The following is an 11,928-nucleotide window of genomic DNA, read 5'->3' on the forward strand; positions in this document are numbered from 1 at the left end:
GTATAGATTTTGAATGAACATTTTATTTTCTTGTCAGTGATTCAGAATTTCCACTGCTTCTGTTGAGCAATGAGAGAAAATCATGCCAACTGGGAGAAAGCTTTATTTTAAGGTTGAAGGCATGAAATAAGCACTAAGAAGACAATTGTACACCTGTTTTCAAGAGTAAAAAGGCATCTCAAATCTGCTTTGCTTTTGAAAATTTGGCCAAGGAGTGTATTTCAAAGGCCCAATAGCCCATAACATTATTCCCAGGGCTCTGTACTCTCTGCCTAATTGGGAGTCTACACATTTGCATAAGCATGATACTTCATGATTAATGCATAAGACCCAGCATGGAGCCCAGTATCAATCCGTCTGTGGAGGCTTTCCCCCTACTGAAAACAATCATTGTTCCTAAAATATAATCCATCAAATTTGTAGGTATGACTGTCTTGTAGAATATCAGGCTACTTAAATGCCATGACAAAACCTTTACAGAATTGTAAACCTCTTCTGTGTAAAAAAGATGTTTTATTTTAAGATGCCCACGGCACTGCTGCCTTGGGACTATCACTGATGCCAGAAAGGGTGTATGTGCAAAATGAAGTGTCAAGCCCACAGACTTTTTCCTATTTGGCCCAGGCACTGAATATACAGGGGAGACTGTTAAAATAAACATCTCATGGGGCTCGGTTGAGCTTCTGACTTCGGCTCAGGTTGTGATCTCATAATTCATGAGTGTGAGCCTCATATCAGACTCTCTGCTGTCAGCACAGAGCCTGCATGGGATCCTCTGTCCCCCTCTCTCGCTGTCCCTCCCCTCCTCTCAATCTCTCTCTTAAAAATAAACATTTAAAAAACTAAAATAAACACCTTAGGCTTCCTTTTGGATTACAAAATGAACAATAACTCTCCCTTTGGTAGCTTTAAACGCTACACAATAGCAGGGATGAAGTCTAGCGTGAGGACTCCACAAAAGTGAGAGGAAACTTTGTCAATAATGCTAGAAGGCATTGAACGCCAAGACTGAAGTCAATTCTATGTGAGACAGATGACCCCCCAGTTAAGGAGTACAACTCTTGGAGTGTGTTGAGGTGTTCCAAATGGTGTTGCCTGTACCTTTCCCGGAAGACTGAACTGCTTCATTAAGCAGGAACCCATTCCCCTGGGGGTAAGTGGGAACGCAAAGTTTGCCGACACATCTCAATGTGCCATTGGAATAAATGTAAAAGAACCTCTGAGAGAACTCTTTCCAAAAAGATGAAAGATGGAGTTCCTTCATTATTAAAGAATTAATATATGGTAATGAGAAAAAATAGAAGCCATTTATGATAATTCTATGAAATTAAGAGAAACAGTCTGACAACCTCCTGGGTTCCCATGCAACTTTCTAGCTATGATCTCCTGAATGAGGTCTATATTCCTCCATTTTTATTTTATAGGAACATGAATGGGTTTGTGTATATGTCTGTCTTTGTGTGTGTGTGTGTGTGTGTGTGTACTTTTATAAGCTTTGGGATAAAATTGTACTATGCATACTTAACATGACTTCTTTTTCTGCTTCAAAATAGGTCACATACTTTTCCCACAAAGTACATTCACACTTATCTCATTCTCTTTAATAATTTTGTGGTATCATGTTGTGTGGATTACCAAAATACAAAGACTCGCCTAACGTCAAGTTTGTTTTTTTTTAATCACTATAAGCAAGGCCACATTTTAAATAGCTGGTACCATAAGGGCAAACATTATCCTGATCACTGCTGTATCCCTCGTATTTGATACAGAACAGCACATAGTAAGTGTTCAATACGTATGTGTTTAATGTTATAAATGAAATATGCAAGGAAACCTCCAGTCTTCCTTTATGGGATACATGAATTTAAAGTTTGCATAGAAATTGCCAATTTACCTCCAAAAAGATTGTACCATTTTATACTTACACAAAGTATATCAGTTACTGTATACGATTTTGCAAACAATGGAATTGTAGACTTGCTTAATTTTTCCTAATGTGATTAATAAGAAAATCTGTTTTCTTATTTTAAATTGCATTTCATTAATTTTGAAGAATGTTAGGACTATTCTTAAGGTTATTAACCATTTATATTTTTCCCTTTGACTATTTGTTTATATGCTTTGACTATTTTCCCTTTCAGGTTGGTTGTTAACCTTTTTCTCAATGATTTTAATGTGCTCTTCTGTCTGTTGAAAGATTCAATCCTTTTTGCTCGATACATTTTGTAAGTACTTTTTGCTCAGTGAAAAATATTTGTCATTTGATTCTCTCCATTCATCCATCCATCCATCTATGCATCTTACCTAACAGAAAATTTTTAATATTTACGTTCTGAGCACCTGAGTGGCTCAGTCAGTTAAGCAACCAGCTTGAGCTCAGGTCATGATCTCACAGTTTGTGGGTTCGAACCCTGCATCAGGCTCTGTGCTGACAGCTCAGAGCCTGTAGCCTGCCTTGGATCCTGTACCCCTCTCTCTGCCCCTCTGCTCCTCACACTCTGTCTCTCAAAAATAAATAAATGTTAAAAAAAATAACATTGATGCTCAAAATATATCACTTACTTTCCTTTATAGTTGCTGGCTCTATTCTAAGAATTTTCTTCACTCAAAGTGTAAAAATGAATTTGCTCATGTGCAATTTTAATACTTATAATTTTCATTTATACATTAATTTTTTTTACTAATTTTAAATTTATTTTGATATAATGAGAGGTGGAGGGATCTGGATTTATTTAAATCTGTGTAACAGGAGTAGCTAATTATTCAATCACTCTATATTAAGAAGTGGATATCTTCAAAAATTTGAAAAATCAACTGTGTCGTATGCCAAATTCCCATAGGTACATAAGTTTATTTTGTACTTCCTGTTTTGGTTCATTATCAACAGGTTTTTTCTTGCATCAGTGCCATACTGATTTCATTACTGTAACATTCATTGTACATTTCATTCTTGGATACAGTTAAGACTGCCCACATTACTTGTTTTTTCTCAGTATTCTCCCAAATTTACAGTTTAGAATTATTTTGTTGAAATAAAAAAACAAAAAATAAAATCAAGCATTTTGGCATTTTGATGAGAATATAGAATTTTGGTAGATTACTTTACAAAAGATTAATATCTTTGCAATGTTAAGCTTGCTAGCCAAAATTTAAGAAATATCATTTCATGTCACAGTTTGCTTTCTATGCCCTGGTCAGTATTCTAAAGTTCTCTTCACGCAAGTTTGCACATTTTCTTTCTTTTCTTTTCTTTTCTTTTTTTTTTAATGTTTTATTTATTTCTAGGAGAGAGAGAGAGAGCGTGAGCAGGGGAGGGTCAGAGAGAGAGGGAGTCACAGGCTGAAACAGGCTCCAGGCTCTGAGCTGGCAGTCAGCACAGAGCCGGACGCGGGGCTCGAACCCAAGAACCGCGAGATCATGACCTAGGCGAAAGTCGGACGCTTAACCGACTAAGCCACCCAGGCGCCCCAGGTTTGCACATTTTCAAAAGGTTTTCTCTGGTTTTATTTTTCTCATTGCTTTTGTGACTAAGATATCTTCTTTATATTTATTATTTTTACAATAAAAGGCTAATTATTTTATAGATTAATTTTGTAACCAGGCAATTTATTAAATATTCATATTGTATCTAATAGCTTTTCAGCTGATTCTTTGGGGCTATATAAGTACATTAACCTAAGAAACAAATTTGTTTCCCTCTTTGGAAAATGTACACCTGTTATTTCACTCCCTTGTCCTCCTTCGACATATTGATATGATAAATGACTTTGAGATGAGCCCCAGTTACTCATGATTTATTACTTATAAAAGTATTCATTAAATTCTGTTTTTATTTTAATATTTTATATAACATTTTATTTAGAAGTTTTGCATTGATGTCCATTAATAAAACCAGTTTGTCATTGCCTTTCTATGCTGTTTGTCAAATGATGTGATCAGTTTGAGCAGGCCTTATAAAAAAAATAACTCAAATGCTTATCTTCTGCATCTGTCAGATTCCAAGAAGAAGCCCAGAAATCATTAAGGATATTTTGAAGCAGGGAGGGAGTTAAAATAGGAAACCAGGTCTCAAAATGTGTGGTAGGGCTGGAGGAGCAAGTTCTCATCCCGAGAGCAGGACCTACAGGGGCTGCAGCCCCTGAAAGAGAACGTTCCATGTATTTCTTGAGGGCACCACTGCCGTCGGACCGCCCCATCACTCCCACTCTGGAGCCTGCTCACATCAGCCCTGGCTGGACCTGCCACCACGACCAGAAGAACTTTGTTTCTCCATTCCACTACCTTCCTGCTCATGCATTAGTGGCAGAATTAACCAGAACTCTACCAGCAAAAGCCCTGCTTCCAGATGCTTGAAATACAGAAGAAAATACAGATGGTCAGATAAGAGGCTGGATACCAATGAATAACAGCTGGCACACTCTTCTCTCGATTTTCTGGGATCACGTAGATAACGTCGAAATTATCTACTTCTTGAAGGTTTGAAAAAAGAAATCAACTGTGAAACCATTTGGACTGGTGCTTTTGTAGTAAATTTGATATCCTCATTCCTTTCCCTGGATAGATTTTTTTTTTCTGCCTCTTTTCATGATAAATTTAGTAAATCATATTTTCTTACAAAATCATCCATTTCAGTAGGTTTTCATGCTTATTTGCATAGATTTTGTGCTTTGTAATTTATTTTATGTTTTTCTGCATCCGTAGTTATTTCTCCTTTTTTATTGTTTTTTTTTTAAATATTTTTATTTATTTCTAGGAGAGAGAGAGAGAGTGTGAGCAGGGGAGGGTCAGAGAGAGAGGGAGACACAGACTCTGAAATAGGCTCCAGGCTCCGAGCTGTCAGTCAGCAACAGGGCCCGATGCGGGGCTCGAACCCACGAACCACGAGATCATGACCTAAGCAAAAGTCGGACGCTTAACCGACTAAGCCACCCAGGCGCCCCACCTTTTTTATTGTTTTATAGTAGGCGGATTCATGCCCTGTCTCTCTGCTCCCTTCCCTGAAGCCCATGCCTGAATCCCCAGAACTTTTGAATATATCATGTTACATGGCAAAAGAGACTTTGCAGATAGGATAAGGCTATAGACCTTGAGAAGGAGAGATCTTCTTGGATTATCCTGGTGGACACCATGAAACCCTTAAAAGCAGAGAACTTTCACTGATGAGAGTCAGAAAATGTGGCAGAAGGAATGTGGCAGGAAGGACATGGGAGAGATTAGAAGTAGAAGCAAGATTTGATGCTCTGTTGCTGATTTGATTTAAAGATGGAGGGGCAAGTGGACAAGAAATGCAGAAAGCTGGGGTTGGGAGGCGGAGAGAGACTCTCCGCCATGGAAAGTCAAGGAAACAGGAACGTCAACCCTACAACCACAAGGAACTGAACTTTGCCAACACCTAAATGAGCTTGGAAACAGACTCTGCCCCAGAGCCTCAGAATGAGAGCCTGGGTTGACTGACCCCTTCATTTCATCCTTTTGAGCCCTGGGCCAGAGGAACCAGATGATCATCTAAACCCACCTGTGCTTTTGACCTCCAGAATTGAAAGACAATTAATTTGTGTTCTCTTAAACCGCTTTGAGGTAATTTGGAAAAGCAGCGATTGAAAATGGATACATCTTTAATTGCATATATCTTTGCATTTCTTCTATTTTGTTTCTTGACTACTTTAGATAGCCTTATCTAGTTTTTGGTTTGGTTTTGATTTTTCAAAGATGCAACTCTTATATTTATTCATTGATTCTGCCACTATTTTTTACAGTTCAATAATTTCTGAGAAATCATTTCAAACTTTGCGCTGCATACAAATAGAATCATATCCTATGCATCCTGCCATGATTTGCTTTGTTCCCCTGAAAATTATGTTCCTGAGATTTATCCATGTTCTTGTAGGAGAAGCAGTTTCTTCCTTTACGTGGGTTTCTAGTGTTCAGTGGAACGCATCCACAAAGAATTCACTCATTCCATACCTGAGTGGTATTTGGGCTATTTCCAGTTTGTTTTTACTTCTACAAATTGTACTGCTACAAACATTCCTATGCTATGTCCTGGGGCTCACATATATTATTTTCTCTAGGGTGTATCAAGGAAGCAGGCTACCTGGGATTATTTATGAGATAATACAAACTGTTGTCCAAGATGGCTGTAAAAATTTATATTCTAACCAGCAATGTCTAAGAGTTCTGATTGCTTTAAGCCTTTGCTAATGCTATCTTTAAGGTGTCTTTTGATAAACAGAAGTCCCCGGTTTTACTCGAGTCAAATGTATCCATTTTCCCCCTATAGGTTGTACCCTTTTTTCTATGTCTTGTGTAAGAACTCCTTCTTTACCAGATATATTATAATTATTCTCTTCTCTTTTCTTTTTAAAATTTAATAGTTTTGTCATTTTTATGGTGGTCTTTAAGCCACTTAAAATTTATTTTGGCATAAGGTTGGAGTACAATTTCTTTCTTTTTTGATGTCTATCCAATTATCCTAGCACTACTGAAAACTCCATTCTAGCATAGATTGACAGTCCATTTCTCATTACTGACCTGCAATCCAACTCTGTTATGAATCAAGTTTCATTATATAAATTGATATATTTAGGGATTACCTACTATGTTATATTTGTATATTTGTTTTTCCTGTGCCAGTATCACATGGTCATAATTATTCTAAATAATCATAGCTCCAGCAAGGCAAATCTCTTCATCTTGTTCTTCTTTGGGAGTGTTTGGCTATTATTTACCCTTTGCTCTTCGGTATAAACTTTAAATTCCTTGTCAAGCTTTATATATACATGAGTGTGCACACACATGTATATGCACAAACACATTCACACAAACTTCACATTTTTAGAATAACATTAGATATATAGGTAAGATTGGTTATTTATCCTTGAAGGAGATATCCATTTTCTGGATTTAAAACCAAGGATTTCTCTCCCTCTCTCTCTCTCACTCTTTGTAGAGAAAGGGGCTATTCTTGAAATTCAATAATCTCCCCCAGGATATGTATTTATGTGTTCTCTGACAACAGTTTTTCCTGGTATAGATAAACACATTTTTTATGTACAGGATCATACTTCTTTTTTTCATTTCAAGGGATATTTCTATCATATCTTTGAAATTAGACCATTTTCTTCCTATGTTATTCTTCACTTCAGAGAATACCTATTATTGACACATACAATCTTCAATTTCTAGCCTCTACATGTACTATAGCTCCTTTTGATATTATTTCTTTATAATTTTCTGCTCTTAATAAGACAAAAGTCTTATTTTCTGAGGAATTTCCCTGCATTACTGATTTGATTGGCACCATGTTGATTCTATACTGCTCTATTTCTTTTAATTAATTAATTAATTTCAAGAGACAGAGTGTAGGGGTGGGTTGGAGAAAGAGGGAGAGAGGGAGAATCCCAAGCAGGCTCTGCATTGTCAGTGCCAGGCCTGATGCGGGGCTCAGACTCACAAACCGCAAGATCATGACCTGAGTCTCAACTGAGAGTAGATCGTTTAACAAACTGAGCCACCCAGGCACCCCTGTACTGCTCTATTTCCAATTTATAAATTAATCCGGTAATCTAGCTATTTTTACTCAAGATATTTTTTAATTAGTTTAGCAATATCCTCTTTTAATTTATACTACCTTCCAAATGTTAATCTTTTTACTCTTTCCCCTTGTGTATTTAATCACCTTAAATTGGGCAGTTCCCAGCGTTTGCTGTGGAAAATTTTCTTGCTTTCTGTAACACATGTTCATCTGGAATGGTAATGTTACCTGCAATAATTATATATTTTCTCTTTTCTGTAGGTGTTTTTTTTTTTAATTTTTTAAATGTTTTATTTCTGAGAGAGAGAGAGGCAGCATGAGTAGGGGAGGGTCAGAGAGAGAGGGAGACACAGAATCTGAAGTAGGCTCCATGCTCTGAGCTAGGACAGAGCCCAACGTGGGGTTAAAACCCACAAACCATGAGACATGACCTGAGCCGAAGTCGGACGCTTAACTGACTGAGCCACCCAGGCGCCCCTTCTGTAGGTTTTTTTTTTTAATAATTGCGTGTTGTTTCTTTCACCATGCACATATTTATTCAAAATTTTCATAATAGCTATTGATTGTGCTTCCCCAATATCTCTTCTTCTGTTTTCGAAATGTGTAGTGCTCTACTCCAAGAGTGGGTTGTGATTATTTTAAACCAATTAGAGCTTTCCCATTTCATCTGTCAGAGTGACTGGTCATAGGGATAGGTCCAGTAATTGACATTGAACCCAATTTGTGCCAATTAGTTCTGAGAAAAATGTTTCCTGGAGGTTTCATATGTAGAATGTTTCTTATAATTCTGAGAAAGCTATTCGACAACAGCCATCTCCTATCTGCTGAAGAACTGTGTGTATGTGAAGCCTGGAATTACTGCAGCCATTTTGCTGCTAAGAGGGAAGATTTATAGCCGGCACTGTAAATGCAAAGTTGTCTTTGATGACAGAGTTGAACCCCAGAAACATATCCAGAAGCCTAGCCCATCTCTGAACTTTTCAGTTAATGAGCCAATACATTATCTTGATTGTTTTAATCCGTTAGAAACAGAGTTTCTGCCATTTACAACATAATGTGTCCAAATCGATGTAACTGTTCCTTGTAGGGATGTGGGTGAATTACCCTTGCAGCTGTCCTCATGTGCTCTTGGGTCTGCTGCCATTATTGGTTAAACTCAAGAGCTCTAAATGATGGTTTGTGTCCTATACACTACTTTGTATTGTCTGTTTCTAAAAACAATTCTGGACCTGTTTTTGTGGGTGTATGTACATATGTGTTTACTGAATGTTATGAATCCCATATCAAATGTGTATAGTCTTAAGATAATGTTATTTGTCATCCTCCCTACTCAGTTAGAGAAAAAAACAAATGCCTTCATCTAATCCATGACTGAGGTGAGACTGGATTTCAGTTTTAGTAAGTCTCAACCTCTCTTCCACCTGCCCCCACAGTCCTGGAGTATATAGCCTTCAAGAGATCCTGACTGAAAGCCTGAGGTTAGGGCCCTCTTCAACATATCTTGGACTCTATTTTTCTTTTCTCTCCTTGAGGCTATGAGACTGTCAAGAAATCCACATTATTTTTCAGCACATTTTTGCTTTCTTAAGTTCTAATCCGAGTAGCTTAAAAATTTAATATGTTCCAAAAACAAACAAACAAACAGAAAATCCTGAGGGTCAGACTTACTTCCTTTTCTTTTCTTGACTCTGGGAACTTGGGACCCTCATGTTCTGGCTACTTTGACAGCCCTGAAATCTGAGTCTTATCTCTCTGGCCATGGTTGCCAAAGTTTTGCAAGCACCTATGTCTCTTAGCAAAAACTACCCCAGATTCTCAAGTGCAAGCCTAACACCAAGAGTCAGCTCTTTCCCAGAAGGGACAAATAAAACACAAGAAGCCAGTTCCCTTCTCTCTTAATCCTGGTCCCTCAAGTACTGGCTGGTTCTCACTACCTCCTCCAAACAGTTGTTTATTGTACTGTATCCGGTTTTCTAGTTATTCTCACTGGGAATGTTTGGTTGAGGCCAGCTACTCTCTCACATCTGGGGGTGCAAGTCTCAACTTGCCACTTCCCAGAACCTCTACTTTTTTGCCTTATTTATTTTTCCAGCCTCATCTCCCACTACTCTTGACTCTGGTAGCACATCAAAAAATTGTAGAACACACAATCATTCCATTTTCAAGCTAAAAGGAGAAAGATTATCTGACTCAAGTGCCTCGCTTTCCAAGTGAGGAAATTGAGGCCCCAAAAGATTATGTGGCATATCTCAGACCACACAGCACAACTGGTACTCAAGCCTAGCTACACTTATCCCTGTACAGGATCTAGCAGAGCAAGGTGAAAAGCAAAGCAGAACTGAGAATAGCAAGCTTATCTTCACGCTTCATATCAAGAAGAAATATTTCAATCCCTTTTCCCAGTGAGTCAGCTCTGTTGTCTTCTAACATACACCTCTACTGACACCACACTTGTCTTCTAGCATAAACTATGATTTTTTTCCCCAGTTATTAATTATAACTGTCATTCCTGAGCACAGAGCCAGAGGTAATCATCATGCTGAAAACTAAGCTGCTTCTTACACCAAGAATGAGGAAACCTGGGAAAACATCTATAAACCACCCTCCGACCTATTTTAGTCAAAGAAACCGGTATCTCTCATATTTGATAGCCAAGCCTGTAGGGCTGCCAGAGAATGGTCATGTAATTTATTGTCTAAATGGGACACTTTCTGAGAGAGGATGCTATCAATAATTATACCAGGACAACAGGCATAAACCAATGCTGACGTGGGCACTCGGTCACCAGATCATTTATCTCTGACTTGCAAACCAGTTCTTTTCTAATCCTTCCTTAAGGATTCCAATCACTTTTGTATGTGGAAAAGAAGTACTCATTGTCAGCAGATGCATTCCTTTAAATTAATAGGCTTTATTGTTTAGAGAAGTTTTATATTTACAGGAAAAAAAGAGCAGGGGTGCCTGCATGGCTCAGTCGGTTAAGAATCCAGCTTCGGCTCAGGTCCTGATCTCACAGTTTGTGAGTCTGAGCCCCAGCTCAGGTTCTGTGCTGACAGCTCAGAGCCTGGAGCTTCCTTTGGATTCTGTGTCTCCCCTCTCTCTACCCCTCCATTGCTCATGCTCTGTCTCTCTCTTTCTCTCTCAATAATAAATAAAACATTTTTAAAAAATAAAAATAAAATAAAATAAAAATGAGAAGAAAGTACAGAGAGGTCCCATATATTCCCTGATCCCCCAGTTTGTTTTCCCCATCATTAACAACTTGCTTGTGTGGTACATTTGTTATCATTGATGACCCAATAATATGTTTTTAACTAAAATCCATAGTTTACATTAATCTATTGTTTGTACTCGTACATCCTATGAATTTTGATAAATGTATGCCATGCATCAACCATTACAATACCACACAGAATAGTTTCCCTGCCCTAAAACTCCCCTGTATTCCACTCACTCACCCTCTTTCCTTTTTCCTAAGCCCGTGGCAACCCCTGATGTTTTTATTGTCTCTATACTTTTGCCTTTTCTGGAATGTCATGTAGTTGGAATCACATAGTATGTAACATTTTCAGATTGGTGTCTCTCCAATCATTTGTTTTTAAAATATTAAACCTTTGGTGTTCATTGGGATCACATCATCATAAAGAGAGTAGAGGGTATTTTGAATGAGATCATAGGATTTAAAGATTTCTGTGCAAGAATTTAAGAAGAGAGGAGATATTTTCTAAACAAAGAATAAAAATTTATAAGACAATATAAATGAAATAAAAGACCAGTCACAAATCAGAAGGTATTTACAACCCTTACAGCTAAAAACAGATTATAATCCTGAATATATAAAAGCTTCTATGAATCAATAAGGAAAAGATAATTAACTCCATAGAAAAAATGTGTAAAGATATTAGAAAACATACAAAAACATGACTTGTTGATAAAATATTTAAAAATGTCCAACTTTACTAAAAATCAAGGACATAAGTATTCCATAATGAAGCAGAGTTTCACATCCATTAGATCATCAAAATGAATAGCCTATTAATACTATGAAAATAAGCACATTGGAATCTGGAAATTTTGGTGAGAGTGCAAATTGGTACCACCATGTTGGTGAGTATTTTGGAATTCCCTTGTGAGATTGTTGATGCTCACACCTTAAGACCCAGAAATTACTCTCTTAGATAACAACCTAAAGTCTCTCAAATATGGAAAAGGAGACATATAAAGGGTGCTTACTGCAATAATGCTTGTGATAAAAAAAAAAGCGTAAACAGCCAAGTCGATATCACTTAAGCATATTTATGCAATGAAACACTAAGCAGGAGTGTAAATGAATGAATGAAATCCTCACCTCATGATGTTGAAACGAAAAAAACCAAATTGCCAATTAACATATA

This window comes from Crocuta crocuta, unplaced genomic scaffold, assembly GCF_008692635.1.
Source record: "Crocuta crocuta isolate KB4526 unplaced genomic scaffold, BGI_CrCroc_1.0 scaffold175, whole genome shotgun sequence".
NCBI lineage: Eukaryota > Metazoa > Chordata > Mammalia > Carnivora > Hyaenidae > Crocuta > Crocuta crocuta.